The sequence below is a fragment of the Nicotiana tabacum genome, chromosome 19, assembly GCF_000715075.1.
Source record: "Nicotiana tabacum cultivar K326 chromosome 19, ASM71507v2, whole genome shotgun sequence".
NCBI lineage: Eukaryota > Viridiplantae > Streptophyta > Magnoliopsida > Solanales > Solanaceae > Nicotiana > Nicotiana tabacum.
The window spans coordinates 66,919,210-66,936,987 of NC_134098.1; positions in this window are offsets into that span (position 1 = coordinate 66,919,210).

Here is a 17,778-nt window from a genome sequence, read left to right on the forward strand (position 1 = left end):
GACATGCTCATTGGGGTCGGTAGTTCCATTATACTTGGGAATTTCTGGCATGCAGAATTTCTTCGGAATGGGCTTAGGAGTCGCGCTCGGGGGGAAGGGCTTTTGTACGAACTTCTTTGAATCCAAACCCTTCAAAATCGGTGGTGCTCCTAGAATTTGATCAACTCGGGAGTTATAGGTTTCTATTTTTTTTGTCATTCGCTTCAATCTTCTTCTCCCCCAATTCAATTCGCTTTGTCAGCTCCTCGAACATTTTCAAGATAGCGAGGTCGGTCCCTGACTCATTCACATTTGACCTCCCCGACACTGGTTCGGCCCTGTGCATAATTTTTTGTGATAGCTCGGGTTCGACCCTACTCGGTGCGTGGTTCTGATTTTGAAGTTGTGCTATTACAGCTTGTTGAGCCTGCAACATTTTGAATATTATTCGAAGGCTGATTCCTCCTTCTTCGTCGCCCTGTGCATTCTGACCGGCTGATCGAACGTCTCTGCGGACGCTATTTTCGGGGTCGATGCCCAGATTTGCATTCAGGGCAACATGGGAACTGACGTCGATGGGGTCTGCAACTGGTAGTCCCTCGAGGTCAACTGGAAGCACTTCGTTTCCTGGGGCGGCTATGTTGTCGTTTTCGCCATGAATACCAAGGTCGTTGTCGATGTGTGTGGGTACTGCTTGAGAGTTCGACATGCTGATCTTGGAATCAAAAACGCTTACAAGAATAAGTGTAAAGCAGTGTGTGTTATGAAAATTAGCACCAGACAATCACTATTATCCTTAGCCCCACGGTGGGCGCCAAACTGTTTACCCTAAAAACGGATAACAATTGAATTTATATGTGGTTTTAAGGACACGTGATTTTACTTGGCACAAACTGAGAAAATATGCAAATTGATATTGAAATTGACTGTAAAGAAAAATAAAAGCAAATCAAATGAGATGTACAGCTTTGGCCCTCGAGTTAAGTTACCCTCGAACCAAATGAAATAGCAAATGAGATATGAGCAGAGTAACAGAGTATTGAGAGCCTAAAGAAAAGAATAGTATATTGCTTTGTATTGCGTGAATATCCTCCCTTTACAAATTATTAGACCCCCTTTATATAGTAGGAGAGTTTTACTTATGGTACAATTCTAAATACAGTAAGAAATCCATGATTGGCTAACTAATCTCTCCTTGATTTGTATCGTGATTTCCGCCGAGATTCTCCCCCTAATTGCGGCTATAACGACTTTTTTGTTTCTTGGCTTGATCTTGATCCTGGCCAATCTCGATCTTAGCCGATCTCGAACTCGATCGGTCTCTGAGTCTTCGAGCTCGATCTTGGCCGACCTCGATCTTGATCGGTCTCTGGGTCTCGAGCTCGACATCATATACTTCGCACCATGGCTCGATATTACAATGATGAACCTCGAACCATCATGTTCCAATCTCGATTAATCATACGAAGGGCAAAACTCGATTATGACCGTATACACATTTCTCATTTAAACTGTTTTAACAAGTAATTTTCATATTTTTTATATTTGTTATCTTACTTATTGTGAACGATCAAATTTTAGTATTGGTGATCTTTCCGACAATCAATTAGTGAGAAGTTACGTACACTATCATTCTATAAAAGTTAAATTCTTTCTTTCTTACATATTAGAAAAGTAAGGAGGCCCAATTGAATTTTACGTGGTCAAAAGTCATAAAAACTCAAATTCTCAACATTACCGATTTAGTTATGACGGTGATTTACAATCTTAACATTACCGATTAAATTATGACGGTGATTTACAAACTGAATGCCCCGAGAGCGCCGTGCCCGCTGGAATTTTCAGTGAAATTAAAGCTTCTACGTACCTGCTGCTTTACTTGTAAAAAATGCAAATCCCAGTGCAAGCCACCCATACAAACTGCGTACCTTTCCATATATTAAATATTGGGACGGGCTTTGTTATGTCACACAAATATTGGTAGCGTAGAAGATAAAACACTAGGATTCTAGGAATAGTACGCGATCATCAATATACATGCACAGGCAGATGTAAATACATCATCATATTTATTTGAACTCAGTACTTTTGACACATATAAATTTGTGCGTATAATTTCACTAAAATTATAACATCTAAACTCATATTTTTTTGTAAAAAAAATACAATAATCTAAAACCCTTAAAAGTTGAGTCGATAGAATTTAAACTGTGAATCCGCTTTTACGTGCACTGGCCCATCAGATCCCCACATGCCACACTCATTGCCTTCATATATCCCCATTTCTCCACCAACTTATTGTATTTCTACATTTTGATACACTGAAGTTTAAGTGCCTTCTCAAAATGGGGGCTCCTCCAAATTCTCAATTCATTTTGTGTAGCTTCAATTTGCTTCTCCTCCTTTCACTCAATGTCCAAATTGTTCAAGCTATGTCAACAATCACAGCAATGGCCAAAGACCAAATAGCTTGCAATATGTGCGCCGAATGTGAAAACCCATGTCAGCCTATTTTGTCTCCACCACCACCGTCACCTCCACTTCCATGCCCTCCTCCACCGTCACCCCCGCCTCCAGAACTACCTCCGCCACCTCCACCATCTCCTCCCCCACCCTCACCAGTCAATAATTGTCCACCGCCTCCCTTACCACCCCGTTCTTGCCCGGGAGACTGCTCTCTGCAGCCTCTAACACCACCTTATAATAATCCTTCCATATACCCGTATTTCACACCACCTTCAGCTAACTCTAGTAAATCCGTTCAATTCAAGAATCACCCCGTCGTTACTTGTCTCATTCTTGCCATTGCGTGCCTTTTCCTTTTTCCCCACATAGACCTTTAAACTATCAGGCTAATTTAGCCTAAAGCAGTATTCAATACTATTATTCGTTTTAGCGAAATCGGCACAATGTTTCCTTAAAATGTTTTCACATCGTTAGGAAAATCCTTATGTTATATGTAACGTGTTTTTCTTATTGAAGTTTGAGTGGGACTTTGTTCGTACCCAAATTTTAGAATTAACTGTTGTGTAACATCTGTGTTTGTTTACTTCATTGTTTTATCCAAATAAAAAATATATACGTTTCAGGTTTAGACAATGTGCAGGCTGCACGAAGAAATTAAGGCAAATTATTAGAGATAGAGAGGAGCAACAAGAAGCGGTGGACAAATAATTAAGATGTTGTGTCAAATTGCCATACACAAAGAATGTGGATTCGGAGGACATCTCATATGCTTCTAAAAGGACAGTAGGAATAGTCTTCTTTTGCATTTTAGGTAGTGGAATAAAGTGGCTCAAGTACCATTGAAGAATCACATGCTTAGTTCTAGCTACATTATTGCTGATGTTACTAAATTTTTCTTATTAAATACATGTACGCATCCTATTCTATAGTGAAACCTCGAATTAGTTTCTGTGCACCAATTTTATTGCTTAGAGATTATTGATCATTCACGATGTTCCTGTTTTGAAAGGTTTAATTATCAATATATCGGTTCTTTACAACATTTTTTTGCACAATGAGAAAGGTTGCAGATTGTGCTTCCAATAGTGTCCACACATGTTTGCTTTTCGGGTCATCTCGGAACAAAGATCATTTTTGAAAGTGCAACGACATTTTAGGGCTAGCAGAATAAGAAAAAACTGACAAATGAATATATGATAATAAGAGAGGGTTGCTCAAGTAGCAAGCACCCTTCACCACCTACAAATTTGAAGGTCAGAGGCGGATCCATGTGTATGGGTGAGGGGTCACCGGACCCCGTAAACTTTGGCCGAAATCCTGTATATATATACGTATATACCTTGAAAATGGTTAATTTAAAACAGTTGGCACCCTGAACATTAAAAGCATTTAGGGGGCACTGGTTGAGCAGAATAATGTGCTTCCGTCCCGTAAAAATTCTGGGTCCGCCTCTGTTGAAGGTTACAGGTTCGAGTCACCAAGAAAGCAAAGTGGGGGAACTCGTAGGGAGGAGTATAAGAAATAAATAAAAGATAATATGATATAAATGATGTTACCACATTTTTTTTGTTTTTCACTTTTTCTTCTTCTCTTAATTCCCCTTTTCAATTAAATAAACTTAATTGGACGTTGTTTTTACTAGAATAAAAATTCGAATAGATTATCGAATTTGATAATAATAATTATTAAAATTTGAAAAGATAAAATTGTTAGTAATTGATACGAGTAGAAGCAAACTTGAAATAACATGGGATACTATTAATTTTTGATTATTTTGAAATGTTGGAGAAAGAAAATGTCAACTGAAAAGATCTTAATCACTTGAGTAAAATTATGAGGAAAACTAAGAGATCTTAATCACTACACAGACCACATGAGTGCAGGACAAAAGAATTCCATTTACAATTATTGATTAAACCTTCACCCTTTCATTGAAGGTATGAAGAAATATTGTTTAGTTTTATTAAATGGGAAAAAGAGGAGTATATTTCTTTTTGCAAAAGAGAAAGAAAAACGACGGAAACCATATTCCAGTTGTCTCTTTATTCTTATTCGCTATTCGTGGCAGTCAGCCTGAGAATCTTGATAAAAAGGTGAAACAACTTACTTTTTATGAATTAGTGCACACAATTTTTTTTTCTTTCTCATAAACAGATCGCCAGTAATGCTATTGTCTTTCTTAATCCATTCTTATACATTTCTCTTTATGATCCGTTGTAATTCAACGAGCCGTCGTTAATTAGATGGATGGTGGATGAGGACTTCTTCAGTACTCTGTTTATTTGACACTATTCAGCTGACCTTAATTAGGCTGATGTATTGCATAAGTAGTTGGAGAAGCAGTATCAGAATAATAGTTGAAAAGTTTGTATAGTAGATAAAATATGACCGGCATTGAAATCTAAAATCTGAACGATGAAATGAATTTGATTACTCAAAAAGTAGTCAAAAGATAATATTATTAGTGAAATATTGTTATGCTTTGAGTCCTTTGTACTTAAATATTTTCCTTTCTGTAAGTTCCATAAATATATGGATTAAGGCCAGCATAGCTCGACATACATTTTTCTGCAATTATAGCTATGAACACAAAAGACGCTCTGAGTATTATACAAGATATATTTACATGCATGTTATTCAACTTTATTACTATTAGTTAGAGTATAACCGGTTTATAGACATACAAGCTGCTGCGGTATCGTGAGTTGTATCGAATTAAATCACATGCTCACCACCATTTGTGCAGCCCTATCAATTTCTTTGAGTTTCAGTCATGCCACTGCATTCTCCAGACAAAATATTTCACACTTTAGTTGGATCCTTGGCTAAAATTGAACGCTCTTCGTTTATGCATGGATTTACTTCTGGGATACTAGTCATGTTCATTTCCTATCTCATCATTGGACAAACATCGAATTTTGGTAGATTCTAAGACACGTTAAACGTTCAACATTTCCTAAAGATCCTTCAGAAATCCAATTTTAAGGGTCATAATTTGACATTCCTTAAGATGGAAGAATACCATATATCTGGTAGACCAATTTACGAAGCTATCTTCTCTTGCCATGTTATATCCCTTCTTCTTGCTAAGTTATTCCTTAGAGAATGTTTTGTTGTCAGGATCCCTTGTGTTTTGATAAGTGGCAGTAGTACCTATTTTACCTTCCATTCGGGCCGATGTTGAGAAATGAAAGTTTGAAGTTTTTTGGCCCAAAAAAAAGAGGGAGATGGTGGTGTCGCAAATTAAGCCCTATTTATGTGCCCATCCCCCAATCCAGTATACATGGATATATGAGTCATATGACAATGTGGAGGTAAACATTTATGGTCATATTGTTTAACCAAAATATAAGATTCTCGGTCAAAGTCTATTTTTAGAAGAACTCGGGTTACTGATAACCAAGAAATTCCGTACTTTCTCAATTATATAAAAGGAAATAAACGTGACAAGAAATATAGAAATAATTGATTGAAAACAAAAGAAAGTAATTGTATTCCAGTAAGAATCAGAACGTGCCTTTACAAGTGATATTCTCTTCCCTTATATAGGGGTTTACAAATATAACGTTTCATTCCTTTTATGTCTGAGTCATTGTGAGCATTAATGACATTAAATGAACCGTTATAATTGGCGATCGTAACTGTCCATGAAGATTCTGTAATGATTCTGATTCTTCTTCCTCATTAATTGGAGGTTCGTGAATCTTTTCTTTTTATTGTCTTGATTCATTTCATCCGTGTCTCTTCATTGAATAATGTAGGATCGAGCAACTGCGTCCTTTCATCTCGTGAGTGATTTGTTCGTACCTCTTGTAACTCGTGTATCTTTTAATTATTACACTCCATTTGTCATCTTCTTAGTGATCCACGTATCATGCCCTGTCATCCACATATAATTCCACGTGTATTATTTATTTTCTACCAATACAGATAGTCCCCACTTGCCGAATATTTTGCAATTGAATATTTGGAAAGTACGTATTTATGGAGGGAATATTTTTTCATCGTTTCCCATGTATCATCGCGTCTTCTTCAGAACTAACGCGTCGCATGTCACTTTCATTTAATGTATGTGCCACATGGCCTTCGTTGATTGGGTCTGCGACTCTTCAGCAGTTTTTAGGGCTTTCTTGCAGTTGCGTCAGTCACGAAGTGACTATTTTTTTATGACGTTTCCATCATGACTTACTTTACATGACAATTGCTTTTTCTTATAAATACCTCATGTGCGTTTAGTTTCATAAAACCTTCAATCTATAGTGTTCTTCTTCTTTAATCATTCTTGTTCTTCAGCACGCATTATTTTCTTGTATAACCATGTCTTCATCAAAACCCGATCCTCGCAGAGTAGTAATTGTAGATGAACTTCCCCCTTCAACTACTCCTGTTAGGAGTAGAAGAGGTGGTAGATTACGTAGTTTAGGATCTGTATCTATTCGTGGTTCTACTTTCCAAACCAACATTGTTACTCCTTCTTCTTCTAGGACTAGGGATTCTTCAACCCATAGATCTTCTGCCAGAAATAGGGAATCAAGTGAACCCATTCGAGAACCAACGGTTGATGAAATAGTTCCTCAAGAATTTTCTTTCTCTACTGATTGTGAATCGATTAGGAACCAAGTTACTTCTATGACTTCCCATGATCGTGCCGATGTCTATCCTTCCCAGATTACTAATGGCTTGATTTCTCTTGTGCGAAGAGAATGCCACTAGAAATCTGATTTTCCAATTTTAGTTCCTGGCTCAAACCAAAGGATAACTTCGTACCAGGATGGTTATTCTTTTGTTTACACATATCCTTTTACCTTAGGTTTCAGACCACCTATTGACTCAGCGATCATAGAATTTTGTCATTTCTTTAACGTTTTCTTAGGACAGATCGGTCTTATTGTATGGAGAGCTGTTGCATGTCTACGATACCTATCTAATTTGGCTTTCTTACCATTTACCTTTCAACATTTGCTTCATCTTTATTCCCCTAAGTTGTTTCGTTCAGTGGTCTTTACTCTCGTGGCCAAAAGCAAAAGAGTTTTAGTTAGTCCTGAAGATGATAGAAATCGTGGCTAGTATGCCCGTTTCGTTGCTGCTCCCACAAGTGATTTGGTGGGTGAGGAGAACATGCCTTTTCCAGAAAAGTGGAATTTTGCACGTAAGTTTTTTTTTAAAGTATCTCTCTTCTTCTTTTATGAGGGAAGAAGAAACTTACGATCTCGTGGCTTTTTTTCTTTTTTTTTTTTTAAGCAACCATGGAAGTTTTTGAAGAAATACCAAACTTTCGTGCTTGGGTAGAGAAATTGTTGTTGGTTGCTCCTATGGAAGGAAGGTCTTGGAAATATTTTTCTCATAGGTTTGGTTGGAAAGTCAAGACTCATAGTATCATTCTCTTTAATTTTCCTCTTTTCTTTTGTATTTACTTGGAGGTTACTAATTGTTTCCTCTGCTAGGGTTTCTCATTCGAGGTGTCACTGCCGCATCTATTACTTCATCAAGACTCTCTTTGTCCCTTGCTCAAGAGATGATTTTAAATTCTTCATCAAAGAGAAAAGCAGATGGAGCTCGTGGCTCGGAGGGTGAAGAGGAACAAGAAGAGGGTCCTTTAGTGTGCAAGCCTCGGGCTAGGAGGCGCGTTATTTCGGATGATGAAACCACCCCTCCTCCAAGTTCAGTTCCTATGAATGATCCTGAAAGTACTACTTTAGTGAGTTCTGATGAAGAGATGAATGTTGCCCCTCGTGACTTTATCGATCAATTGTTTTCCCGTGGTTTTGATAGTGAAAATTTTGGTCCTGTTTCCGAAGAAGTACCCCTTGCCTCTTTTCCAGTGTCAGTTCAGATTGATTCTCAGATTTTCGCTCCTGTTGTTGCTGCTACTGCTCCTCCCGTGGTTGTTTTCACTTCCTCAACTGTCCCTATTGCTACCACTTTTCATGTTGAAGTTGGTACTTCTAGTAGAAATAGGATGATGAAAATGGTTACCATAGAAGTCCCCGAGGATGGTAATCTTTTTAAAAAATCTGGTCAAGCCAACGTATGGCTAAAACCTATACTTGGCCCAGTTGAGAAGTCGAAGTTAGAAAGCCACAGTTCCTTGATGTGGATGAATGATATTGTTCATTCATCTTTGAAGGTACAAGTCTTAGCTCTTTCCTTTATTTTCCTCATGATTTTTTATCTTTGTTTGATAATCACTTCTTCTTTTTCTTTTGTAGATCAACTTGATAGGCACAGAGCTTATGAAGAGAATTGCCTACACTGGACAACTATTCAACGATTATCGTACGGAGGCGGACAACTAGAAGGAAAAATACGAGGGTCTTCAGTTTGAGAAAGAAGTTTTAGATGAGGAGAAGTGTGCTTTGGAACAACAAGTAAGAGTGATGGCGGCATAATTGGCAATTGAAAAAGCCTCTTCCAGTCAAGTTGGCAAAGATAAAGACATTCTTGAGTCTTCATTTGCAGAGCAGCTTTCCGAAGCTACTGAAGAGATTCGGGGTTTGAAAGAACTCCTTAATCAAAAGGAGACCTATGCCGGGGAGCTTGTTCAAACACTCACTCAGGCTCAAGAAGACCTTTGTGCCTCTACTGATAAGGTCTAGTACTTGGAGAGATCCCTTGCCCCTTTGAAGGCTTCTTATGATGCCTCTTTGACTGAAAGAGAAGAGTTAAAGGCTGAAATTGAGCAATGGGAGAAAGACTAGGAGGCTCTCGAAGATAAATCAACTCTTGACGTAAGCTGGGCTTTTCTGAACACGCGCCTCGAGACTTTGATGGAGGCTAGCCAGGAAGGTTTTGACTTGAATGCTGAGATTGCAAAAGCTAAGGAAACTATTGAAAAAACTCAGCAAAGTCAGAACTTTTCCTAACCTGAGGTCGGAGTTCCCGAAGGTGATGAACTTACTCCTAGTGAAGTTGGTGTTCCAGCCTCTTCTGCTCAAGTCGAATCTTCTCCCGCTGCTGATGATGCCATATTAGATTCTGCCCCATAGTGTTCTTAGTTTGTTTCTTGAACTTTTGATGGAAAGTTTGTTTTGTTTGTTTTTGTTTTTTATTTTTGGAATGATTGGCTAGTTTTTACCCCTGGTCCGTTTTGGGGTTTGTAATCAAACTAATACCTTGGGTTTAACTAAGTTTATACTTAGTTTTAGCCAGGTTTATTATATAATATTTCGTTTGAGTTTATGTTTTACTCTTTGACTTGCATTTTAAAAATGCTTTAGTATTTCGTGATTTTGGTAGACATGAATTTTATAAAAGAGGGCCCTTTTATAAACGACACTAATGAAGAAGACGTCTCAACTTCATATTGGTGTAAGTATATGAAAGAAGTAGGAAAATACATGTTTCGAAGAGATTTCTTGAATAATTTGAGGAAGTTCATATTTTGAACTTTCAAATTATATAACACTTTACATGTATTCAAGTAACTTTTTGTACAACATCTACAACACTTTCATAACTGTATTCCTTATAACATATTTCATAAAATTCTAGGGTATATTTTGCAACCCATGACTAATCATTTCCCTTAACCTAAGTACTCGTATGATCTTGTAATTTACATCCACGAATTTACACTTTATCAAAGCTTATTACAAAGGTTTTTGAATCAGGCTTGTTTTTTGGCTCTTGATTAGCTCTTGAATTTTGATTTTTGGGTTGATCCAGGCTTGACTTGAATTCTGACTCTTTTAGTCTTCTTTAGTCTTTTTTGACTTTCAGTCTTCTTTGCCTTCCATAGTCCCCCAAGTGTTAGAGCTTTAAAGTATAAAATCTCGAGCACTTTATTATTCCTTCCATATGGTCCATTTTCTGAAAAGGAAAATACATACGGGACTCAGAGGTATATTTTTAGATGATGACTGCTTAACCCTTTTTATTTCCATCAGAAAGGTTGTAACCCAGACCGGAAATAATTTTGTATCCCGCGTGTCTTTCAGGTCTAATATCATCATTTGGTGTGGGCTAGCTTTTTGCCTATCATCTAAAATTGTTAGTATAATTTAACTAAACAAAACAAAATCGTAGTTAAGTGATACCTGACTGTGGGTATATCCTTGCTTAGAAATAAAATATCTTCAAATGAACAGCATTCCAATTCGAAGGTAACACCTTGCCATCCATGGTTTCTAATTCATAAGCACCTTTCCCAGCGATACCTCGAACTTTATAAGGACCTTCCCAATTTGGGTTCAACTTTCCTGCTCCAACTGTTTTTGTTGATTGAAAAACCTTTTTGAGAACGAAGTCCCCAATCTTGAAGTATCTGAGATGAGCCTTCCTGTTGTAGTATCGTTCAATGATTTTCTTCTGTGATGCCATCCTTATTAGAGCTGCTTCTCTTCTTTGCTCGAGTAAATCCAAGTTCATTCTTAACTCTTCATCATTTGATTCTTCTGTTGCTTGTGTGAATCTCGTACTTGGCTCTCCTATTTCAACTGGGATTAAGGCTTCTGAACCATAAACAAGTGAAAATGGTATTTCTCCCGTGCCTGTCTTTGCTGTTATTCGATAAGCCCATAATACTCCTGGTAACACCTCGAGCCAATTGCCTTTTGATTCTTCTAATCTTTTCTTCAAATTATTAATAATAATCTTGTTTGTTGACTCAGCTTGTCCATTTGCCCCGGGATGATAAGGTGAGGAAGTTATTCATTTGATTTGCAAACTTTGAAAACATTTTGTGACTTTCGAGCCTATAAACTATGGGCCATTATCACATTCGATTTCTTTTGGCACTCCGAATCGGCATATAATATTCCGCCAAATAAAATCCATTACTTCCTTTTCTCACACCTGTTGAAAGCTCATGCCTCTACCTATTTGGAAAAATAATCCGTTAATACTAACAAAAATCGTACCTTTCCTTTAGCTTGTGGCAAAGGACCCACTATATCCATTCCCCACTTCATGAATGGCCACGGCGCCACATGTGGAGTGGGGCAATGCCTGTGGCGCCCTTTCCAGTACTTCCAGCAGTCCCAGCGCCAGGGATAGCGCCCCACGCTACCCTTGGCGCTGACGGCGACAAATAATCGTTCTTGACACGAAAATGAGCATAACTCTCTCATACGATGTCCGAATTCGACGATTCATTTTGCTATGACTCCGTAATTTTAATACGGATCTAATGCCTTTATCAAAACTGAATTTGGAGCTCATTTGCTTAATGTGATACCACGTATTCTCAAAGAATCGATATCGAAACATAGCAAATCAAGTCCGATTGACTTCACATTTTGCACATAAGTCATAAATGACATAATGGACCTATTCCAATTTCCAGAATTGGATTCCAACCCCGATATTAAAAAGGTCAACTCCCTGATCAAACTTTCAAACTTAAACTTCCATTTTAGCCATTTCAAGCCGAATTTAACTAACGGACTTCTAAATAATTATCCGAACACACTCCTAAATCCAAAATCACCATACGGAGCTATTGGAACCATCAAAACTCCATTCCTGAGTCGTTTGCACAAAATTCAAACTCCGGACAACCCTTTTCATTTAAGCTTCTAACATGAAATTTATTCTTCCGAACTAATCCCGAAACATCTAAAAATCAAAACTGACAATTCACACACGTCATAATACATCATATGAAGCTATTCACCCACGTCTCGGAACCCGACGAAAGTCACAAAATCCGACAACCAATCCAATTACAAGTTCAACCATACTAATTTCACTCAATTCCGACTCCAAATCGATGTTCAAAACTCAAAAATTCGTTTTATGAAATTATAGGAATTTCCTTCGATTTATCTTGAAGATTCGATAATCTTACACCAAAAATAAAGATTAATTCATGAAATATAATCACAAGGGAGTCAAGAACACTTACCCCAAGTTGTGTGGAAATATTCCTCTCCAAAATCGCCAAAACCGAGCTCCAAAATCCGAAAATGGGTGAAAATATCGAACCCTCGAACTTAAAGAGTTCTACCCAGGCTTTTCGCACCTGCGGAGCATGGGCTCGCACCTGTGCACCCGCTTCTGCGGGAAAATGTCGCACATGCGCTGCCCGGCTTCCTCACCATTTTCCGCTTCTGCGAATCCCTGCCCGCATCTGTGCAATCGCATGTGTGGAAATCCCATTGCACCTGCGACCTCTGCTGACACCCTCTAACTCCGCAGGTGCGATCACACCAGAAGGTCTATAGCTTCAACAACCTCACAACTTCAATTTTTGATCCGTTAATCATCCGAAACTCGCCCGGGGCCCCCAGGACCTCAACCAAATACACCAACAAGTCCTAAAATATACATGGACCTACTCGATGCCTCAAATCACATCAAACAACATCAAAATGATGAATCATACCCCAATTCAAAATCTATGAACTTTGAACTTTCAAATTCTATATCTTGTGCCGAGACATATCAAATCAATCCGGAATGACTTCAAATTTTTTACATAAGTCATAAATGACATAACGAAGCTATTCCCATTTCCAGAATCGGATTCCGACCCTCATATCAAAATGTCAACACCTCAGAAAGTCCACTTTCGGTCGAACTTCCCAAAAATTCAACTTTCGCCATTTCAAGCCTAATTCCACTACGGACCTCCAAATAATTTTCTGGACACACTCCTACGTCCAAAATTACCATACGGAGCTATTGGAATAATTAGAATTTAAATCCGAGGTCGTTTACACATAAGCCAACATCCGGTTAACTTTTTCAACTTAAGCTTTCCATTTTGAGACTAAGTGTCTCAATTCATTCTGAAATCCTTCCGGACCCGAACTAACTAATCTGATAGGTCATAATATACTAATAAAGCACAAATAGAGCAATGAATGGGGGAACGGGACAGTAATACTCAAAACGACCGGCCGGGTCGTTACATTCTCCCCCACTTAAATATACGTTTGTCCTGCGAACGTGCCAAGAGTTGTTTCCAAGCCATCAAATCACTATTCCATATTACCACGCACGTACCCGGGGGTGATCCCACGTCACCCTATTCCACATAGGCATGACAACACAATACAACTGAAAATCCTTAATTTAACCTTAGCCCAAAAACCTTGGAATTCAATTCCCAACCTTCAGAATTTCATACAAGACCCGAATCTCACAGTTACACACTGTATAAGTCTGAACAAGCTGCATCGAGCCATGACCATAACCCTAGAAATAATCGCATAACATACTACACAACTCACATGCTCGCAACACCATTCCCGATCATAGTAACTACTCCAGCTAACCCGGTACTGGTATTAAACCCCATATCAAACAAAACCTCGTTCCAAAACCTTCGTACACTACTGATAATGAAAGAAACACGCAGAAATCTCAGGACCCCTTATCAGATAAACAAGTCATGGAGCTCTCTGCCTTAACCAGAACCATAATACTTTCTAAGCCGAATTTCAATATTATCCTCCCGAATATACCGTTTCAAACCTAATAGTACTCATTCTAGGTCCAATGACCTTATATTATTAAACCCAACTATCCCATAGACATGCCACACCAATATAACTCAGAGCCACAAACCGTGCCATCCGTGCGCCAATACACAACAATTCAAATGTACTAAGTCATGAAAAATGACTCAAATGAGAGAACTGCCCCACAAGATTAACAAGTACTACCATAAAGAAATGCTGGAAATCCATCATATACCATAGAACCATCACACGATTCTAACACAAGGTACATACCTTTACATAACTCCGCTACAATGCGTGACCCCATCCAAACGCCGGTCCATATTATATACTTCGAGTCACCCTGCTTAGAATCAATAACCACAGAGAGGAAAATGACAGAATGTATCACAAAACCTGAAAGAACATAACCAATACGCAATTGATCATGCAATACCCAAATACTCATCTCGCTCGTATTCCGCCATGAGGCCCCCAATAGAACCGCACCATGTGTGCATAAACACTGAATCACAACTCCTCGTAGCATAAAAGAGTAACTCACAGATCATTTCAGAATACGAATAAGCTCAACATCAACCGAATGGCACATCCCTCAACAATAGCAGTATGGAGCCAACCAATCTGACTCGGTGTAGAATACACATCCTAATTGGGCCTACCATAGACCCCCAAATCAACTCTGGTTACCCATAAATAGATAAATAACCCTCCAAAAATCCACAATAACTAAAATCATAATACATACTATCATCTGGCTGGCTTCGGCCGCTACTTCACAGTCCACAACCATGAAACAATATGCTCCTAAAAACTCCCAGTCTTCAAATCCCAAGAATACAAGAATCACCATTTCTGATTCAATCTCCAACGCCCGAATGACTATCACATCCGTAATGCACGATCATCCCACTCGGAATATTTTCATAATTTTTCCGTACCACATAGAAATAATTTAAATATCAGTAGTCTATCAACCAGGTGAGTACCGCAATACCAGTGACATCAAAACACAATGCGCTTTTTGAAATACGCACCCTTCTCAAGGATTACCAAGAAGTAATAACATTCGTCTAAATATCTGAAGTTGACAATGTTGTCCAAAATTTGGGACCTTCCCTTCTAGACTGAACTGCCACCTCGTATATGTAGATTTTAATCCCGCACAACACACCGCATTAATCATGCCATCATGTGACAAGCACAAGAATCTCATTATCAACTTTGAGTCACCAACAATTTACATACCCTATTAGTTAGAAACTTTTCTCTTGCTTCTTTCCAGGAGGAAATCACAATGCACAACACGTTCCCCACACCAAAAAATATCCGTTTCAAACCATGGTAGAAACCATCAAGAATACTCTGCAATCCATTTGCACCTAACCAAGCTATTAGAACTGAATTCTTCTAACTCGACATGGCCACGCATGTCACCAAACACAAGAATATTGCCACCAAAACATCTGTAAAGTCTTACCACATCGTAATTACTCAAAGGACCGATCCTACCATTACCATACTGGTCCAGTCTACTATCCAGTTGTCCTATTTCTCCGAGTCCCTTTCAAATTTGTCTTCAGATTGATACTTCTCCTTGCTAAAACACCACGATCTTTAACCACAACTCACCCCACAAACCTTAGCATAGAACCACAATGCCCTATGGCCCATAAGCAACTGTATTCTTCTTAATCACCTCCATAAATACCACAACTGTAACACTCATTCTGAAAATACCTTATGTGAATTTAAAATTGTTCTTCTTACCTTCCGTATACTAAAATGTAGAATCCATAGTCATATAGAATTTCCGCAAGTCCATGCGCCATCAAATGCAAATGTCAGATTTTATCCATACACAAGTCCGGAGAAATTCTCAATTGCTATATATAAACCTCGAACCTATTGGAACTTTCTCGAGATTCACCCATTTTGTTCAAATTCAAATTACACCGCCTAAATGAGCTGAAAAACACGTGCCCCATTAGCACAACATCACTCAAAGAGGTAATCTTGCCTTAAGACCACCGATTAAATTCATACTCTGTGGGCACTATATCATTCACAAATAACAAATCACTCATCCTATGATTTTCATATACTCATAAAGTGCAATATAACCCGTATCCAGTATTTTCCTTACTCGAGTCATTCTCGAACTCCACCCCTGCAAGTCATCACTGATTCCCAAGTATGCCTCAGGCCAAAATAAAAAATTAACACATAACCATGAATTGAATTGTCAATAGCAGACTCCCCCACTTGGCTCAAAGCCATAAATTTAAACACTCGATAACTCACAATATCCATACTCTGTTACTATCATAATACCGTAGTCAGTACAACGAAAATTCTCCTCAAGCTCATGCAATGCCAACCATAAAAAAAAAACCTAATCATCCGCTAAACTCGCATTCATTCTCTTAACACTCAAGTCAACTTTCTCAACAAGATTCAAATTCAAATATCAACACATACGCCCCACTGGCAGAAAAGAAACTGTCCACTCACATTATAAGGAACATACCTACGTAGATTACTCCACAGGAGATAATCCACCTGCTTAGCCTCAAATCGGTACCTTGTTATACCCTTTCGCAGTTACAATTACTATGAAATCACTTAATCTTTCTGAGTCCAAACTTATTAACCAGTCATGAGAATTTAAGTTATTCCAAAATTTAACAACGTGAAAGATCCTTCAAAATATTCACACTTGAGAATGTACGTCACATCAAAACGAAAATAAAACACCCAATGGCCTTCCTTTACATTTCAAGGAAACACTTCTTGTCACATTCAAATCGTCTTAACACATCCCGCAGTTACATCAAACTCATCACAAAGCCATTTCACCGCTCATCGAGCCACAAATTCCACTCGTAGGGACATTATCGGACATATGAGTCTAAATGTATAGGTTACAACTGAAGCTACCGAGCCTAAGTTACGGTCTAAACCTGGCCTCAAGTCCTCCAGACTGGCCCATCACCAGAACACGGAATACACATCTCAAACATCGTTTATGGAATCACAAGCCAGCAATGCACAGTTAAAATCGAGCGCTCATGTGTGCATACGGACGTGGAAGGAATTCAAAGAGTTATGTCTCAAGCTGAATCAATTCCGCACGATAAGGAAAGAAAGATGGGAAGTATATATACTAAATGACCTGTAGCCTCTCAAAGATAGGTATGGACGTCATCATACCGATCCACAAGACTCTACTAGACACTTTCTCATGACTTGTATAACCTATGAACCTAGAGCTCTGATACCACCTTGTCACGACCCAAAATCCAACTAGTCGTGATGACACCTAACCCAACCCGCTAGGTAAGCCAATTACCAACTATCCAATTCAGATAAAATTAATAAGGCAATTAATTAAAATAAAATATTTAAAACCAATATATTTCCCCGAGAACTGGTAGTACAAATTATGAGTTTCTAAGAATAGACTATACAAAGTTGGTATGAAGTAATACATCATCTGTTGAAAAGTACATAAACATAGTTTTTATGAATCTAAGGCTACCATGAACAAGAGGCAGCAACAACCGGAACGCAGGTACATCTTCAGATCTAACTCGCAACGAACACAACAACATCTGCACGCAAGGTGCAGAAGTGTAGTATGAGTACAACCGACCCTATGTACTCAATAAGTAACAAACCTAACCTTAGGTTGAAAGTAGTGACGAGCTTGTACCAAGGTCGAGTCCCAACTTCAATAACCAACAATAGTTCATAACAACATAAAACAAGTAATACCAGAAGTAACTCAACAATCAAATGCTCAACAAAAATATGATTTCTGAAAATAGTTCTGCCTTCTACGTACATCAATGAAAACCAAATCGTTTACCGGAGTTGCCAAAAATATGAATAAATTTGAGAACAAAAATTTTCCCAAAATCCTTTC